General features: G+C 38.5%; 1 pseudogene across 1 annotated transcript; it reads right to left on the bottom strand.

The window, feature by feature from the left end:
- Positions 1 to 1,217: 1,217 nt before the first annotated feature.
- LOC143543975 (putative protein phosphatase 2C 27) lies at positions 1,218 to 3,268 on the bottom strand (annotated as a pseudogene). Its single transcript, XR_013137174.1, has 4 exons — positions 3,092 to 3,268; positions 2,351 to 2,527; positions 2,044 to 2,250; positions 1,218 to 1,833 (listed from the first exon to the last, which is right to left on the bottom strand). The product of XR_013137174.1 is annotated as a putative protein phosphatase 2C 27 (transcript).
- Between the last annotated feature and the right edge of the window lie 16,828 nt (positions 3,269 to 20,096).

The following is a 20,096-nucleotide window of genomic DNA, read 5'->3' as shown; positions in this document are numbered from 1 at the left end:
AACTTACGAAAACTCACCAACAGAACTAGGCTCGAGCTTGGCTTGGTTTCGAGCTCTAATTCTAGAGCTCGAGCTAGGCTCCCGAGTAGTTTTTCAAACTTGAGTTTGGCTTGTTTATACTTTATTAATTAATTTTATACATTTTCAATTATTTTTTATATATATTGTATTTATTTTTTGTTATATCATAATATAGTTTTGTAGTTATTTTTTTTTTTGCATACATATTATATAAGTTATGTTTAATATATTAAACAGAAATACAAGTTATATAAATATTGGTTCACGAATCAACTCAAGCTCAATAGGTGAAGCTCGGGCTCGAGCTCATTTATTAAACAACTCCACTCGATTCGAGCTTTTAGCGAGTTGATTTAGAGTAGCACATGGTTGGGGCTTGGCCAGTTAGTTGGCCTGGCTCATTTATTACAGCTTGACTATCCCCATTCACAAGCAAACCTCACATTTCTTTATTGTAAAACTAATATCTATCTCTTTCACCTACCCACCCTAATCAAACCCAAACTTTTCACTCATTAGAGACCCAATCTTTACTATTTTTTATAAAATATATATTAAATCGGTTAATGTCAGATTTTTTAGACAATAAGTTTTATCCAAAAAAAAATCTTATGAAACAATAGAAAGTTGATTAGTGTCGGATAATATAAATCGGTAATGATTAATATTTATTTTATATTAAAAATATATTTTTTGTACAAACTCTGTTTTAATAAAGTTTATACCGGTGTGTTTGAAAAAAAAACTTGGACATGACTGTCATTTTAGATTTTTTTTTAACTTAGTTATTAAAAATTATTAAAAAAATCTATATTATAATTAAAACTAACTGGTGTGAAAGAAAAAGGAAAAAAAAGTCCATAGAAATGTTGGCATGAAAGAGGTTTGCAAACTAGTTTGGTGATTCGAAAAGTTTGCTCAATATTTTTGATCTTTTAATTTTTACTTTTCCAAATAGTGAAACAACCCATGCATGTTTTGTTAATGGCAGCCGTTTAAAAGTTGAAACGTTTAGATAAAATGTAAATACTTTACGTTAAAGTTACTCTATTTTAGGTATATTTGGGTTATGGTAGATTTTTTAACACAAACAAGTTAAGGAGTTGTGTTCAAGTTAAACATTTCAATCCGTCAACCAGACACGATTGATTCCTCTATTTGATACCGCATATTTTCCCAAAACGAGTACAAAAAAATGCAATAATTTCCATCATATTTCCCCAAAACAACTACACACATTATAAACACAAAGTTTCACAAATTACCATCTAAAGCACCCTTAACAAAGTTTAACCCTTCTAAACAAACACTCCTATGTCCCATATGAGATTGAATCTCAATCCAAGGTGGTGGATCTGGTGAAAAACATACCACAATCACCGTAAAATTGTCACACGTATTCCGTTTAAGTGCTTCACGAACGAGCTCTCTCGAGCATCTTTCTGGGTCATTATGAATCATCAACTCTTTTCGGGCTATCGTCACGGCACACTGACTGCTCATAACATCCCACAACCCATCACATCCCATTATTAGAAACTCATCATCTTCCATCAATAATATTTCTTGCAACTCTGGGTCCGCACTTAACGGGCAAGCAGACCCTTTTGGGCCTTTCATGTGCCAATCACCGAGAGTTCAGGACACTGATAATTGACCGTTTAAGTAACCATCATAAATTACACCGCCGAGCTGTTCGATTCTATGCTTTTCTGATATACTGTTCGGTTTGTGGTCGTTTGATAATTCTATTGCTTTGCCAATTTTTTTTCAAGCCCAAATGGCAAAACCGAACGAAACCCAAATCGGGAAAATCGAAACGAAGGGTGTTCAAAAACTCAAAAATCCGAAATTTTGGTTTTTGGTTCGGTTTGAGCATAAAACCAACCCCTAATATGAACGAGTGGAAAGTCACCCAAAATGAATTCTCAATGCATAAAGTTTCTGTTATATTCAAAGAAAAACTAGATTGTAACTAAATCCTTGACCGGGCATGTATGAAAACAAGAAGAGGCTCACCTACCTTCCAAATACAAGACTGGTCAATGCAGTGGTCCCTGAAGATATATCAACATTACTATTTTCTGCGAACGCTTGATCGGCTTTTACGTATGCATTTCTTATCGCCTTCTTCAAGCACCCCGGGAACTGCGGTTCCTCGGTTATGAACTTCAATATGTTCTTTCTAACATACATTGCAGCATCCGTTCCGCCATGCCCATCAAAAACCTGTTCACGTCATATCACAGCCGTTAATTTTTTAAGATATATATATATATACCAAAATAATTAAAAATCAGAACCATTAGATTTATTTTTATATACATACTCCATAGAATGCTCCGAGTGGAGGTAAACCTTCTACCGTGTCTAAATGTTCTAGAAGGTTGTCTACACATAAATGTTCATCTTCCATGCATTACTTTGGCCCTTTTTCGGCACAACTTCCTGATCGAATCATCAACGGAATATATTCAGATTCCTCAATAATCCCAAGGTCAAAGTCCTAACATTTACTTACGAAAAGTCAATAAATGATAGCAAACAAGCATAATTACATGTTTCAATCAAGTTTCAAAACTAAAATCTAGGCCTGCAACTTTATAAGAAGCAAACAAACACGAACGGAGTATGCACTATACGTTGGCTTACATTAAACTGTACAACTGTGTTTATTTATGTTCGTTCGTTAACAATATAAACATACTGTTCATGAATGTAAGCGAACAACATAACTAAGCTAAAACCAATTAAAAGTAAATGTGAACAACAATCATGTGTTGGGCCTAAAAAGTTATTAAAACTAGACTAAATAGTAATGGGCTTACAAAATTTAAATGAATATATCACAGACCGTAATCAAATCAAACGTAAGCTAACGAACGTAAATGAGCAAACTTGAACAAATGTAAACTAAGGAAAGTAAATGAAAGAACATAAATGAATTTAAACGAACAAACATAAACAAACGTTCACAAAATGAATGAACAAGACATGTGATCATGTTCGTTCAATTTATTAAATTGACAGTTTTGGTTCGTTTACACGCCTACTGAAATCATTTATATACCAGATTTGCAGGAGGCAGCGCGCACATGCTACGGCGAACAACCGACAAATGTCTTGGCGGTTTCTCAACCTCCGGGTCTGAATTCTTTGATCTTTCTTCTTCTCCAGAAGAAATATTATTATAAAAATCGTCTTCTACAATCACACAAGATGGTGAAAAACCATTGTCAGCAGCCATACTTAAACACCAAATAAATATATACTAAAATAAAACAAAACCCACAAAATTCTGCCCAATAGTAATCAAAACAACTTCATCTTTCTCTTTAATTTCATTGCAGGTTCAGTAATCTGCACAAAACCCCTGATCATTTCTTGATTTACATGAAAACCCATTAAAAAGTCTTGATTTTGAATCGATTCAATTGGGTACGAATGCAATCGATGACTATAATTAGAAGAAGACTGTGATGGTTTTGTTGGTGTCAAATGTCACCCAATTTTGGAAACCCTTGAAACCACTGCTTGAAGTGGTAATAAGCAAGAAAGGGTAAATTTGCCAAAAGGGTGTTTATTTATGAAATGACTAGTTACATTTGCACCCCCCCTATATTCATGAATAATTCTTTAACACCCCCATTCACTAACAAATTCTCAATTAGTGGTTAGATGTTTTAGTTTTTTAAATCGAAAAACTGAATTTTAATCATTCAAACTTCGAGCTATTGGCTGGTGTTAATCCTGATTAAAGAAATGTATAGTCCTAACTTTCAATATATTTTCTTTTATCAAGTTTTTTTTCTAAGGAAGTCGAACTTAATTAGGTTTGATGAGGTGGATAATAGTGGGCCCCACCATCTATTTTTGGTTAGATTATTTTGGCGTGGTGGGACCCACTATCATCAACATTATCAGAACTAAGTTAGACATCGTTAGGAAAAAAAAAACTTAGTGAAAGAAAATAAGTTGAAAGTTGGGGCTGTTCTCATGCAATTCTTAAGTTGAAATTAGTGTCGGCTAATAGGTCAAAGTTTGGAAAACTCCGGACATTTTTTTTGAAGACTCAAGGCGTTAATTATTAGGACGAAGATATATTGATACCGTAAAAATCTTTCGCCGTGTTGGATTAAGTAAGAGCATAAGATTGCCATCAACTTTATTTGTGCATTATGTTTGTCCATGCAACGCTTTGAATTTAACTAGAAAAAATACATTTATAATCAGTGGTGGACCCGGACATTTAAGTCAGTGGGGGAAAATATAACAAAATAAAATATATATGGCAATTGTCCTCTAAGTATTTCATTAATACGATACTTTCTCCGTAACTCATCTCTTTGATCTGTGTAATAATCCAAAATTCTTTTTTTACATATCGGTATCCCAAGTAAGATTATCTAGATAAACTAAACTAGGTCCAGATATTGGTTTAAAAAAATTTCCATAGCACTCATAAAAAAATCAAGCAATAAAAGGTCAAAAACCAAACAATATTCAGTGTAAACTATAAAATAACTTCATTTTCATAATATTCAAGCAAATGAGCAACAAAAAAAATTAAAATTAACAATATGAATTAAAACTTCTAAGTTTTAACAATTAACGGTTGCATATGAAACATTACCAAAAACAAAGAAATAAAGCATCAATAAGCCAATGGTATATTATATTAATATATAAGATATAGAAATCAAGAAGGATTGCGAGTTAAGACAATACATACGATCTGGTTTCCTTTTTTTCGTTTCTATAAAAATGTATATATGAACCTGATTTGATTGGAACTTGGATGGTCGCTTGAAAAGCTTGAACCGTATGCCGTGTTCTTCGTTTAAGAATTAGGATCTTATTATTTTAGGGGTTTCTTTTAATTGTATCAATACCTATTAGCAAATATGAAATGTAGGAGTGGGCTTGCTCATTTTATTGGGATGGGCTAAGACTTCGGAGAAAGAGTAAGGGGCCGAATAAAAAGACTCAAGGGTGCTTCAAATTTCTTTAACCAAAATTAACACTAAAATTTGTAATACATATACGGTCCACACAAAAATTGAGTGGGTGACTAACCCCCACTCACCAATACTTTCATCCGCCATTGTTTATAATAAACGATGTTACGTTTTTTATATGCGTTTTATTTGTATGTTGTGACTATCTTATAACAATAATATGTGTATGCGTGTTTTAAGATTTATATGTATGTATATTGGATGTTCAAATTTAATTTGAAAATGTTAAAAAAATGATAATTATAATATTATTGTTTTAAAATTAATTAAGTTGAGCGGTGTTTTTATATACATTTTCTATAGCTCCATTCCTCTTAGTGGGATAACATCTTTGTTTTAGACATATTAATTTCTTTGACGTCTCATTCTTCACTCATTGTGGATTTGATGAATTTGTTTGATTGTGGGATTTAGTAGGGGTGTTCAGCGATCGGTTTAAAACCGTGAAACGCCCAAGCCGGTCATCGGTTTGGCTTTGCGGTTGGTTTTTTTTTTGACATTCGGTCGGTCAGCTTCAAAATTTTTAAACCGTAATGAACGGTTTGGCTTGCGGTTTTTATTGAAAACCGGCCGTAAAAAACCGGACCGGACCGTAGGATTTATTTATATATAAATTTTATTAATTTATATTAGATTTATATAATTATTTATAATATATCATATGCTTTAAAAATCGGGCTTCTTGTCTTAGCCCACTATAAAATGCTAGTGTGTAATTTAGCCCAACTTTACTAAAAGTCCCGTATCCCGTCAACTTTTATTAAGATTTTGTGTATTTTGACCACATGTTTTAGGCTTAAATTCTGGACAATATGATTAGGTATGAGGAACTTGCATTTTGGTTATTCTATTTTTGGACAGCTTGAAATTTGAACTTGTGAATTAGAGTTTAAGTTTTTGACAATTTCATATTAAAGCCTAAACCGTGAAACCGGCCGGAGCCAAACCGTTAGTAACGGTTCGGTTCGGTTTTTATTTTCAACGGTTTGGCTTCGGTTTTTGATTAGCAAAAACCGTACTAACGGTTTGGCTTACGGTTTGACACAAAAACCATCAAAACCGGACCGTGAACACCCCTAGGATTTAGTGATGAACATGCTATATATATATATATATATTTTTATATAAATATTATTATGAAGATGATGGATTTGTTTAGATTTGGATTATGAATTTTGTTGTTGGACTAAGATGATAAGGATGCTTACTTTTTGTAACATCCTAAAATTTTAATGATGAATAAAGGAAGTTATGTTTAGTGATTTCGCGTAATTGATTAATGTCGGGGAAGGAGCGGGTCTTGGACTTGGATTAGTTGAGATGGGTTAAATGAGAATGGGATTTCAGGGATATAAATACCCCCAAAATCCCAAAATATCTTCATTTTCCCCCACTCTCCTAAACACACACATACACACACACCAAGCACACCCAAAACCGCCGCCGGCCGGGCCGAGAAAGAAGGAAGGATCGAGCGAGGTCCGGGTAAGAGAGAAAGATTAGTGGTGATACCAAGATAAACGAGATCCAAACAAGCTCAAAAGGTATGATTCTTGATCTTGGAAGTTTAAAGATCCGAGCTTTTAGTGTATAAACGACCGAAAATGGTCGGGAAGTGTAGTGGGTGGTATTGAACCTTAACAAGGGTGTTAAAATCGCCCGAAATGTTGATCAGAAACCGAAACAGCGGACATCTGGGCAACTTCGCCTTCATCTAGGCAACTTCGCCTTCAAGCGATGAACTTCGCCTGCAAGCTAAGTTCGCCTGATGAACTTCGCCTGCAAGCTAAGTTCGCCTGATGACAGGTTCGCCTGAGGTTTAAGTTCGCCTGATGACAGGTTCGCCTGAGGTTTAAGTTCGCCTGATGATAAGTTCGCCTGAGGTTTAACTTCGCCTAAAGCTAAGTTCGCCTGAGGTTTAACTTCGCCTAAAGCTAAGTTCGCCTGAGGTTTAACTTCGCCTAAAGCCAAGTTCGTTTTGAAAATAAATTTAAAATCTAATGAAAAATGTGTTAAGACAGTTAATGGAAATAAAATTTTTCCAAGCTGACCTGGCAGCTCGACCCCAGCCAGGGGCTCTGCCCCTTGGACCCTGCTAGGGGCTGCCGCCCCTAGACCCCGCTGCCAGGGGCGCTGCCCCCGGACCCCCGTTCGTTGTGGGTCACATAAAGATAGAGATACATTATGAGAAGTGATAGTTAATTGATACGTATACTTGTTATACAGTCAGCCGTGCACAACTGAAGAAAGGGATTACGATTAACGGTGAACGTAACCGTGTTCAGGTGAGTTCTAGCCCCATTTATGTGTTATGTTTTCGGGGCTGTGTGCATACTCAATATGTTTGTTAATACGCTTATCCTAAGAGATAAGTGTATGCCTTATGTGAATGATATGATATGTATGAATGATTGCTTGATGGTACGTGAACGATCTTCGGATATTGCACGTACTGTCAGGTTGTAACGCTATGTGTAAGGTAAGTATGATATGTATGTTTATGTGTATGAACGTGATAAAGATAATAAAAGAAAGAAATGATAATGTATGGTTGTATGGTTACGGAAAGGGTACCGAGCCCTAATAATACTCGAGGTATGATGTATGGTTGTATGGTAACTAAGAGGGAATCGAACCCTACTAATATTCGAGAACTAGGGAACCGAACCCTACTAATATTCGAGGAAAGAGGGTACCGAGCCCTAATAATACTCGAGGAAGGAGGGTACCGAGCCCTAATAATACTCGAGGAAAGAGGGTACCGAGCCCTAATAATACTCGAGGAAAGAGGGTACCGAGCCCTAATAATACTCGAGGAAAGAGGGTACCGAGCCCTAATAATACTCGAGGAATGTAGGGCGTAATGCTCTTTATAACATAAGATATGAAAGTAAGTTAACACAAAAGAAAGTAAGAAAGTATGAAAGTAAGAAAGTATGAAAGTAAGAAAGTATGAATGAAAGAATATAATGTTATGTGAATGGCATGATTATGTGATTATCTAGAACTCACTCAGCGTAGCTGACTTTTAGTATGCACGCAGGTGAGTAGGATGAGGCAGCTCGCTTGAGGAGACACATGGCACTGAACAAGAGTCTGGCATCTGAAGACTTATGATGTTTTAATTTTAATGTTTTAATGTGAAAGACAAAGGATGTTTCGAGACAAGTTATGAAATATTGTAATGTTTTATGAAAGTTTTATATTCCGCGTAAATGTTTTAATTAACTCTGATATTTAGAACTGTGTTTATGAGTAAATCCAACACGAAAGTAGGGTTACCGGTAACGGGGCCTTACAAGTTGGTATCAGAGCAAAGTTCGAGAGATTTAAGCATCCTACATGCTTAGACTCGAACAGAGTATGGGATATAAGTAAGAAATGAAAGAAGATGCCAGTTCAAGAATGCCATGTGTTGCTCAAGCAAGATCAGTAAAGGTAAGGTGTATGATTAAATGATATATGTTAATGAGAAAGGAAAGATATGTGAGCGGCAGGGATATGAATAATTGATTGTTTAATTTGACAAACTGCTTAAGTATAACCCGCACAAATAGACTCATAAAGGGAAGTGTATAGGACACGGAAAGTAACGTGATCAGCTAATCACAACTGGCCACTGTTATTACCTGTTAGCCTTACTATCCTTGTACTAAATAGTTCCTTGCGTGATGATGTTTGTGTTTTCCCCTTTAGAATACTGATGGCTGGAGCTGGAGAATTTGTTGAAACTGGGGGTCGCACTGGACGTCGTGGCAGGCCTCGTCTTGTCTGGCAACCTTCGGTAGAAGAAGCTTCCCACACCGAAGTTGAAGGAAGCGCAGCTGGAGGAGACCAGAACAACAACGAAGAAGTTCAACTTAGCCCCGCAGTTCAAGCAGCCATCGTTCAGGCTGTAGTTGCTGCTGTGAAGAACCTGAATCCCGAAGGATCTGCTGGAAGCCGTGAGCGAACTGCTGAAGGGGCGGGTGGTGATGGTAGAAAGAATGGGGAAGGTGAAAGAGAGGCCTCGAGTGGGGATAGGTCTGTGAAAGATGATGATAGGAAGAGGGGCCGAGGCGGTTGCAACTATAAGTCCTTCAAAGGTTGTGACCCGCCAAAGCTGACCGGGTTGGGAGACGCAATCGCTACTCTCCAATGGATAACCGCTATGGACAAGGTTATCCGCATTAGCGAATGCCGTCCCGACCAAGCTGTGGGTTATGCTACTCAGTCTTTTGTAGATGAGGCTATGTATTGGTGGGAGAGTGTGGAGCAGAGGAAGACCAGTGAAGAGATCAAAGAGATGAAGTGGGATGATCTGAAGGAGTTAGTGATGATAAAGTTCTGTGCTGACGCCGAGGTTGAAAGGGCGGAGATGAAATTCTTAAACTTGAAAGCTGGGACAATGACACATCGTGAGTACACCACCGAGTTCAATCGAATGTCTAGGTTGGTGCCCGATATGGTCGACACTGAGGCTAAAAGGATCAAGTGTTATGTGAGGGGATTACCACAGAGAGTTCGCATGTTAGTCAGAACAAGTAAACCTACTACTTTCGATTCTGCTGTCGAACTCGCAGAAATGGTTTATGCAGACTTGGTTGCGGATGATGTGGTGGTGGGAGATGAGAAGAAAGAGAAGAAATGGGTCGCTCCTGCTAAAAGACCCGGTACCCAGATGTGGAACCCTAAGAACAAACAGCCGAGAGTTTGGGAGAACAGGTCGTGCAAGACTTGTGGCAAGGCGCACAGTGGTGAGTGTAGGTGGGGAAAGGGTTCGGATACATGTCATAAGTGTGGAAAGATACATGCCGGAGGATGTAGACTTGGGTCGAATGTTTGCTACAAGTGTGGGAAGGCAGGTCATTATGCTCATGAGTGCAGTTCTAAGCCTGCATGCTACAAGTGTGGTAAGATGGGTCATTTTGCTAGGGAGTGTACCGAGAGTGAAGCTGGAGGTAGTAGAAGGAAGGATGCCGATCAAGCTGGGCCAAGAACTAGAGCCTACATGCTGACCCAAGAACAAGCCAAGCAGATTCCGGATGTTGTCACAGGTACGTTTCTAGTGAACGGTGTTTCCGCTACTGTATTATTTGATTCGGGCGCAAACAAAAGTTTCGTAGCCACACCATTTAGTAAACTAGCTAAAATGAAATGTCGCCGAGTGTCTGAGACCCTTATAGTAGAAACCGCTAGTGACACTTCGGTTAAAATAATGAAAATGGTTAAGGACTGTAGGATAGAATTGGAGGGACATGAGTTCCCTGTTACATTGTACGTTATGACCTTGGGAGGGTTCGATGTGGTTTTGGGAATGGATTGGTTGTCTGAGTTTGAGGCTCAGATAGTATGTAAGAGTAGGATTATAAAGTTAAAGTCATTGGATGGTAGCGCGGTAACGGTCTATGGTGATAAGGAAAGTTCTGGGCTTAATGTCATTTCGATGATGAAAGCCGAGGGTTTGCTAAGGCGAGGGTGTTGTGCCTACCTGGCGTATGTCGTCAACGCTACGGCCGAGACGAAAGAAATGAAAGATGTTCCTATTGTGCGCGACTACCCAGAAGTATTCCCTGAGGATCTTCCGGAGTTGCCACCAGAGCGAGAGATAGAATTTCAGATAGATTTAATACCAGGAGCCCAACCTGTCGCGAAAGCGCCTTACCGTCTAGCACCGTCCGAGATGAAAGAATTGATGTCACAACTGCAAGAACTCCTCGAAAAGGGTTTCATAAGACCGAGTGTTTCCCCGTGGGGCGCACCAGTTTTGTTCGTGAAAAAGAAGGATGGAAGTATGAGAATGTGCATAGATTATCGTGAATTGAATAAGCTTACGGTAAAGAATAGATATCCTTTGCCACGGATTGATGATCTGTTTGACCAACTGCAAGGTTCAAGTTGGTTCTCACGAATAGATCTCAGATCAGGCTACCATCAGCTGAAGGTGAAAGAGGTAGACATCCCTAAAACAGCGTTCCGAACGCGGTATGGACACTACGAGTTCCTCGTAATGTCATTCGGTCTAACAAATGCTCCTGCAGCATTTATGGACATGATGAATAGGGTGTGTCGGCCGATGTTGGATAAGTCGGTTATCGTCTTCATTGACGATATATTGATTTATTCAAAGAGTGAGTCTGACCATGCCGAGCATCTGAGAGAGGTATTGGAAGTTCTGAAGAAAGAAAGGTTGTACGCCAAGTTTTCGAAGTGCGCGTTCTGGTTAAGAGAAGTGCAATTTTTAGGTCATGTGGTTAATCCGGAGGGGATTACCGTGGACCCAGCTAAGATTGAAGCGATAACGAATTGGAAGACTCCGCAGAATCCGACTGATATACGAAGCTTCCTAGGGTTAGCTGGCTACTATAGAAGATTCATCGAAGGTTTCTCCAAGATAGCCGCACCGCTGACCGATATGACCCGAAAGTCGATAGTATTCAGTTGGGGAAAGTTTCAGGAAGAAGCCTTTGAAGAATTGAAGAAGAGACTCACGCAAGCTCCAATCCTTACTCTACCCGATGGTGACGAGGATTTCGTTGTTTGTGCTGATGCTTCGCATCAAGGATTAGGTTGCGTGTTGATGCAACGAGGGAAGGTGATAGCTTACGCGTCTAGACAGTTGAAGGTCCATGAAAGTACTTATCCGACGCACGATTTGGAGTTAGCAGCTGTAGTGCATGCTCTTAAGATATGGAGGCATTATCTGTACGGTACTAAGTGCACTATCTATACAGATCATAAGAGTTTAAAGTACTTCTTCGAGCAGAAGGAATTGAACATGAGGCAGAGAAGATGGTTAGAATTGATAAAGGATTACGACTGTGAGATTAAGTATTACCCCGGTAAAGCTAACGTGGTCGCTGATGCGCTAAGTCGTAAGAATGAGGAAGTCCTTGCAACAGTGAAGTCATACAAGTTGATAATGAACTCAAGTCTTTTTAAAGAAATCATCAAAGTGCAGTCAGAAGTGTTAGTAGACGAAGGGTTAGTAAAGAAAGAAAGGATTTATGGCCAGCAGGACGAGTTGATGGAAAACACTCATGGAGTTAAAACTAGGTTCGACCGTATGTGGATCCCACGCCATGGTGATCTTAGAAGTCGAATCTTAGATGAAGCTCATAAGTCAAGGTACTCAATCCATCCTGGAGCTACAAAGATGTACCAAGACTTGAAGAGAGATTACTGGTGGCCAGGAATGAAGAATGATGTAGTGGATTATGTTAGCAAGTGCTTAACTTGCTTACAAGTCAAAGCCGAGCACCAAAAGCCTTATGGGAAGATGCAACCGCTAGAGATACCTGAGTGGAAATGGGAACACATCACCATGGATTTCATAACTAAGCTACCTCGTACAGCTAAGCAACATGATACCATCTGGGTGATTGTGGATCGTTTGACCAAGAGTGCTCACTTTCTGCCCATACGAGAGGCCATCTCGTCAGAAACGTTAGCAAGCTTGTTCATCAAAGAAGTTGTAACCAAGCATGGAATACCGTTGTCGATCGTGTCTGATAGAGATACACGGTTTACTTCGAGGTTCTGGAAGAAATTCCATGAAGCTATGGGGACGAGGTTGAACATCGGTACGGCGTATCATCCTCAGACCGATGGACAGTCTGAAAGGACGATCCAAACCCTTGAGGATATGCTACGTGCTTGTGTTTTAGATTTTGGTGGAAGTTGGGATGATCATCTGCACCTGGCAGAGTTCTCCTATAACAACAGTTACCATTCGAGTATTGGTATGCCACCGTTTGAGATGCTTTACGGTAGACGATGTAGAACCCCGGTGTGTTGGGGTGAGATTGGTCAGAAAGAAATGGGAAGCCTAGAAGTGGTTCAAGAAACGTCTTCAAAGCTCGATCAGATCAAAGCAAGATTGAAAGCCGCGCAAGACAGACAAAAGTCTTATGCAGATAAGCGGCGACGACCAATTGAGTTTAACTTGGGTGACTATGTGATGCTCAAGGTCTCGCCTTGGAAAGGAATTATCCGTTTTAGGAAAAGAGGAAAGTTGAGTCCGAGGTACATTGGACCGTTCAAGATTGTAGGTCGTGTGGGTGAAGTAGCTTATAAACTGGATTTACCCGATGAGTTAGAAGGAATTCATTCAACCTTCCATGTTTCTCATCTGAGGAAGTGTCTAGCTGATGACACGTCTCACGTGCCATTAATGGACATTGAGGTTGATGAACAATTGAACTACATCGAGCAACCGATAGAGATCGTTGATCGCAAGGAGAAGCAGCTTCGTCACAAGATTATACCTTTGGTAAAAGTAATATGGAAACACCGCAAGGGATCAGATGCTACTTGGGAAGCCGAGGATGAGATGCGCAAGTTTTACCCTAGTTTGTTTATGTAATAGTTAGGTTTCGGGGACGAAACCTCTTTAAGGGGGGAAGACTTGTAACATCCTAAAATTTTAATGATGAATAAAGGAAGTTATGTTTAGTGATTTCGCGTAATTGATTAATGTCGGGGAAGGAGCGGGTCTTGGACTTGGATTAGTTGAGATGGGTTAAATGAGAATGGGATTTCAGGGATATAAATACCCCCAAAATCCCAAAATATCTTCATTTTCCCCCACTCTCCTAAACACACACATACACACACACCAAGCACACCCAAAACCGCCGCCGGCCGGGCCGAGAAAGAAGGAAGGATCGAGCGAGGTCCGGGTAAGAGAGAAAGATTAGTGGTGATACCAAGATAAACGAGATCCAAAAAAGCTCAAAAGGTATGATTCTTGATCTTGGAAGTTTAAAGATCCGAGCTTTTAGTGTATAAACGACCGAAAATGGTCGGGAAGTGTAGTGGGTGGTATTGAACCTTAACAAGGGTGTTAAAATCGCCCGAAATGTTGATCAGAAACCGAAACAGCGAACATCTGGGCAACTTCGCCTTCATCTGGGCAACTTCGCCTTCAGGCGATGAACTTCGCCTGCAAGCTAAGTTCGCCTGATGAACTTCGCCTGCAAGCTAAGTTCGCCTGATGACAGGTTCGCCTGAGGTTTAAGTTCGCCTGATGACAGGTTCGCATGAGGTTTAAGTTCGCCTGATGACAGGTTCGCCTGAGGTTTAAGTTCGCCTGATGATAAGTTCGCCTGAGGTTTAACTTCGCCTAAAGCTAAGTTCGCCTGAGGTTTAACTTCGCCTAAAGCTAAGTTCGCCTGAGGTTTAACTTCGCCTAAAGCCAAGTTCGTTTAGAAAATAAATTTAAAATCTAATGAAAAATGTGTTAAGACAGTTAATGGAAATAAAATTTTTCCAAGCTGACCTGGCAGCTCGACCCCAGCCAGGGGCTCTGCCCCTTGGACCCTGCTAGGGGCTGCCGCCCCTAGACCCCGCTGCCAGGGGCGCTGCCCCCGGACCCCCGTTCGTTGTGGGTCACATAAAGATAGAGATACATTATGAGAAGTGATAGTTAATTGATACGTATACTTGTTATACAGTCAGCCGTGCACAACCGAAGAAAGGGATTACGATTAACGGTGAACGTAACCGTGTTCAGGTGAGTTCTAGCCCCATTTATGTGTTATGTTTTCGGGGCTGTGTGCATACTCAATATGTTTGTTAATACGCTTATCCTAAGAGATAAGTGTATGCCTTATGTGAATGATATGATATGTATGAATGATTGCTTGATGGTACGTGAACGATCTTCGGATATTGCACGTACTGTCAGGTTGTAACGCTATGTGTAAGGTAAGTATGATATGTATGTTTATGTGTATGAACGTGATAAAGATAATAAAAGAAAGAAATGATAATGTATGGTTGTATGGTTACGGAAAGGGTACCGAGCCCTAATAATACTCGAGGTATGATGTATGGTTGTATGGTAACGAAGAGGGAATCGAACCCTACTAATATTCGAGAACTAGGGAACCGAACCCTACTAATATTCGAGGAAAGAGGGTACCGAGCCCTAATAATACTCGAGGAAGGAGGGTACCGAGCCCTAATAATACTCGAGGAAAGAGGGTACCGAGCCCTAATAATACTCGAGGAAAGAGGGTACCGAGCCCTAATAATACTCGAGGAAAGAGGGTACCGAGCCCTAATAATACTCGAGGAATGTAGGGCGTAATGCTCTTTATAACATAAGATATGAAAGTAAGTTAACACAAAAGAAAGTAAGAAAGTATGAAAGTAAGAAAGTATGAATGAAAGAATATAATGTTATGTGAATGGCATGATTATGTGATTATCTAGAACTCACTCAGCGTAGCTGACTTTTAGTATGCACGCAGGTGAGTAGGATGAGGCAGCTCGCTTGAGGAGACACATGGCACTGAACAAGAGTCTGGCATCTGAAGACTTATGATGTTTTAATTTTAATGTTTTAATGTGAAAGACAAAGGATGTTTCGAGACAAGTTATGAAATATTGTAATGTTTTATGAAAGTTTTATATTCCGCGTAAATGTTTTAATTAACTCTGATATTTAGAACTGTGTTTATGAGTAAATCCAACACGAAAGTAGGGTTACCGGTAACGGGGCCTTACACTTTTGCAATATAGTGAGTATATGCTTTTTTATTATTATTATTATTATGTAATTGTAAAAGTAGTCCATTTTACCCTTCATTTTGTAGTCAACTAAACAGTAACGTGAAAGGGACTTAATAGTTATAAAAAACTGCAAATTGGATTAAACTTTTGAAACAAATGTTTTTTTTTATTTTATTTTTTACAAACATACCTAGAAATTAACTTAACCATAATATCACAAGTTAAAAGACACCGTTATCTTATTCTAAAAAATAAAATTAACTTAACCAGAATATCACATGTTAAAAACAGTTTTATTCTAATTTTGTTTATTATTCTAGCTTAAGTGATTGAAGTGAAACATCCAAACACTTTAATTTGACAAGAAAGAGGTCTTAGCTACAAGTCTTACTTATGACCTAGAAAAGAGAAACAAAAAAAAAAAAAGAATAAGAGGTTTCAGGTTAAGCCAAAGGATTTTCTTATCTATGATGGGTGTCATCCTGAAGGTGAAATGAAGATGATTCAGATGGACAGAAGCTCGTCAGTGATACACATTGCCGTTAAAAAAACACCCTACAAGAGTTAGCCTAGACAAAGTCTAAGGACTGTTTTTGTACTTCATTCTGACTTTTTTATATCTGCAAATGACTTTTCTTTGAATTCACATGTCAACACACAACCATAAATACTAACCACACTCAACATACCTACCCTTCACAATTGAATGTGCCATCTAGACCTGCTACATTAAGCTTCATAGAGTCAACCGTTTGGTTATTGTGTAAAAACAACCTTTTTCTCTCCAAAAAGATTAAAAGATTTAAGAGAAGTCAACTTCTAACGGTTGGCATTATGAATATAGCGGGCTGGTTTTCAAAATACGTTTAATGGATTGTTATAATATGATAGACAAGAGAGAGTCAATAATAACCTTCTTGAAATTATTAACGATAATGGCCGGTAGAAGTAGAAGCCTTCCAATGAAAAGGAATCTAGAACCCTTTTCACACAAGAAATAATATAGGATTCAAGCATATAACTAAGAGATCATATATAGTGGATGGAGCGCCTCTTTGGGGGGCATTATGCATCATATAGAGCCGCGTCACTATTGGAGCTTTATGATTAAAATGGTTGTAGTGGATGGAGCCTTACTAATCATTATCTTTTTATTATTAATATTGTTATCATTGATTAGAAATAATAAAATAAACCAATCCACATATCAACCTTCTTCATATAAACGAGCTGGTTCACTTCGCTACACGTATAGGTTCCCAAAATATATCACGCGTAAGATAGCAAACAAATAAACCCTCAATTGCATCACCAAACTCTGCCTTCCTCATTCATTTTTGTAACTCACTAATTGAATCAACATTAAAAATGTCATCCCTCGATACCTAATAGTTTCCTCTCTCTTCTCTCCAGTTTCTAGATTTGAGCAAGGGTTTCATCGTGGAAATTCCCATAACTTGTTCACCACTGGGCAGCACTAACAAGGTGCCGTGGTGTTGGCCGGTGCGACCGATGGCCACATAAGATGGGAAGCACAATTCGACACCCACACCACATAGTTTTACAACTAGTTAAAGAGGGTGAGGTCACATTCAATTCTAACCAATCAAGATAAACCACTCACGATTCTATAAACAAAATTAATAATAATTGTTTTTTCAATTAAAGCATTACGCGTTTTTTAATGAAAAGTTAGTGGATGCTTATCGTGCAATATATTTTTTTTACAGAAACCCGTTTGCCTTGAACGTGAGAATTCATTGGATATATAGAAGTGTCGATTACGGGTTTACGTACGCTAGGCCAGTTAGGCCATTCCAGGTATCCATAGCCTAGGAGTATTAAGTTCATAAGGCTAACCGCTATGGTGGGTGGCATCGAAGTCCCTCCACCGTGCCATGTCACCGCCTCGTAGAAAATGAGGTATCGAAGCCTGCCCTGCTATGGTTTAATTCCCCTTTGGCGCCCCCAATATATATATATATATATATATATATATATATATATATGTATGTGTGTGTATGTGAGAGAGGAGAGAGAGAGAGAGAGAGAGCCTCACCACGTCCATCGTCACAACCACCATTCCCCCTTCCGTGCCCCCACCGACGGCGCCCCGCGGCGGTGTTCCGCGCCTTCGGCGCCCCATAGCGAGGAGCCTAAGTATCAACTAACACGCGGTTTGTTCACCTAACAAACCGCGGCGGTGTTCCGAGCCTTCGGCGCCCCGTTTTTCCCCCTTCGGCGCTCCATAGCGAGGAGCCTAAGTATCAACTAACACGTGGAGTTAAATTTCTAACCGTTGTATTTTGTTCACCTAACAAACCAACCATTATCTATGGAGTAAAATACCAAAACAGTTAATGCTAGGTGAAAATTACAGATTGAGTTCTTTTTTTCGGGTACACGAAGTAAAACATTGTGTACAACCTGCTTTTAAGTTATATAACTATTTAACTATTTTATTACTAGAAGTACTATCTTCTTGTTATTATTATTTTTTTTAACCCAATCCACATTTTGTCTCCCGTAGCAAAGGCTTATGGAATCGTTACTGTCTTGAGTTATTGACATATTTTGTTTTTAGTTGTGGGTCAATTTCTTGCTTAAGATCTTGAGTAATATTATCACTCATATCATCATGTCCAGGATCCTTAACAAGTTCGGAATCCTGAAACCCGTATTTGTTTATGATAACCATTATGCTTGCGGGTTACACAACCAAACGGCTAGTAGACTCAGTCATGCTTAGAGCATTCAGAATTCGTCCATCAAATTTAGTGAGTTGAGTTTTTATAATAGAGGGAGTAGTTTTGAAAAGTTCCTGTAACACCCTATAAATTTTTTAATATATTTTGAAAGTGGTTGTGAGTGAACGAGAGAGAAAAGATAATGATAAAGGTATAAATATTATTTAATTGAGAATGAGAGAAAATGTAGTGTGCTTTAGTGTAATTTTGAATTTTGAGATAGGAGAAAGGATGAAAATGTTCTTAGAAGTCGGAAGACCAGTCAATTAATACGTGAAGACATGAAAAATAAGTCTACAACGGTTAGGGGTGTTCACGGTCCGGTTTTGACGGTTTTTAGATCAAACCGTGAACCGAACCGTTAGTAACGGGTTTTATATCAAAAACCAAAACCAAGACGTTGAAATTTAAAACCGAACCAAACCAAACCACTACTAACGGTTTGGTTTCACAGTTTGAACTATTTATCTTGGACCTCTTTTTTAAATGCGCAATATATTAAAAAAGACCGTCCACTATTACAGAAAACAAGTTACGTAAAAACAATTAGGTTAGTAAAATACAATGTGCAGACTATGTGTCGATAAAAGAATTAATCCAAAATGTAAACCCAAGTTAAAATAGTTTAGGGCTGATAAGAATACAAAAGATATAGTAGCATATGATGTTTTCAACTTTCAGTTAGCATAAATTGGCAAAACAACGGATCCATCCAATTTAATCAATGAATACATATACCACTTCACTTTCATCATCATCATCATCATCATCGTACTCAGTATATCTCACCAATAGCAAAGCTATGGTAGGGTCTGAGGATGGTAAGATGTAGACAACCTTACCTCTACCCCATAAGAATAGAGAGGCTGCTTCCGATGAGACTACTTCACTTTGAAATAAATAATTAAAGATATCTATTATGTAACATAAAAAAAACAAATACATATTAATCTTACGGTCCGATCCGATTATATACGGCTGTTTTTGGTATAACTCATAAACCAAACCGTTTGTTACGGTTTGAAAAATTTGAAACCGACCAACCGAAAGTAAAGGAGAAAAACCGATCGTGAACACAAACAGATGAATGATTTGGATGGTTTCGCGGTTTTAAACCGAACCGTGAACACCCCTAGCAACGGTAATATGAGTGCAGCTCAAGTGAAAACCTATTAAATAGGCTTATTTTTCGGGATAATTGTTAATTTTTACTTATATTATATAAATAGGTTGTTGCTTGACATAAAATCATATCTGCTCATAGACTTTTACTCACACTCTCTATAATTTAGACGTCACTGCACTCAGTTCTCGAGTTGCCATTCACTTTTTAGTCAATAATATATCTAAGACAGGTGATATTTATCACCTCATGAGGTTTTATGCCGGAGATCCTGACGGGGATTAAGAGCTTTCCTCGTATATCCTGAGCTGCTTACAACTTTATTAAAACACACTTGCCCTATCGTGAAAAACACACTACCCCACACTAAGTTAACTCACAAACTTGCTTCATTAATTTTTTATCAAAACAATTTTTATTGTTAATTTCACGTCTTTTTTCTTTTTTTCTTTTTTCTTTGGGCAAAAGACTACAACCTTAGAACTCGGTAGCGCACTACTGCATCTTGTAATCTTTGATTTCTACTTCCGATCCTAGATGTATACTTTGTTGTTGGTGTTACAATTTTTTCCAAAATCATATTTGTGCTGGTGTCCATGTTATACAAGTAGAGACAAGTCTTAGAAACTCACTGGGGGTGTTTAGGATTGTTTATTTTCACCAACTTATAACTTATTAACCTTTTGCAAG

This window comes from Bidens hawaiensis, unplaced genomic scaffold (assembly GCF_021521415.1).
Source record: "Bidens hawaiensis isolate Kalapana, Puna unplaced genomic scaffold, B.hawaiensis_p1.1 tig00013397_1, whole genome shotgun sequence".
Taxonomy (NCBI): Eukaryota; Viridiplantae; Streptophyta; class Magnoliopsida; order Asterales; family Asteraceae; genus Bidens; species Bidens hawaiensis.
Note: the sequence above shows the minus strand (reverse complement) of the source record. Positions and strands in the feature narration are given on the sequence as shown.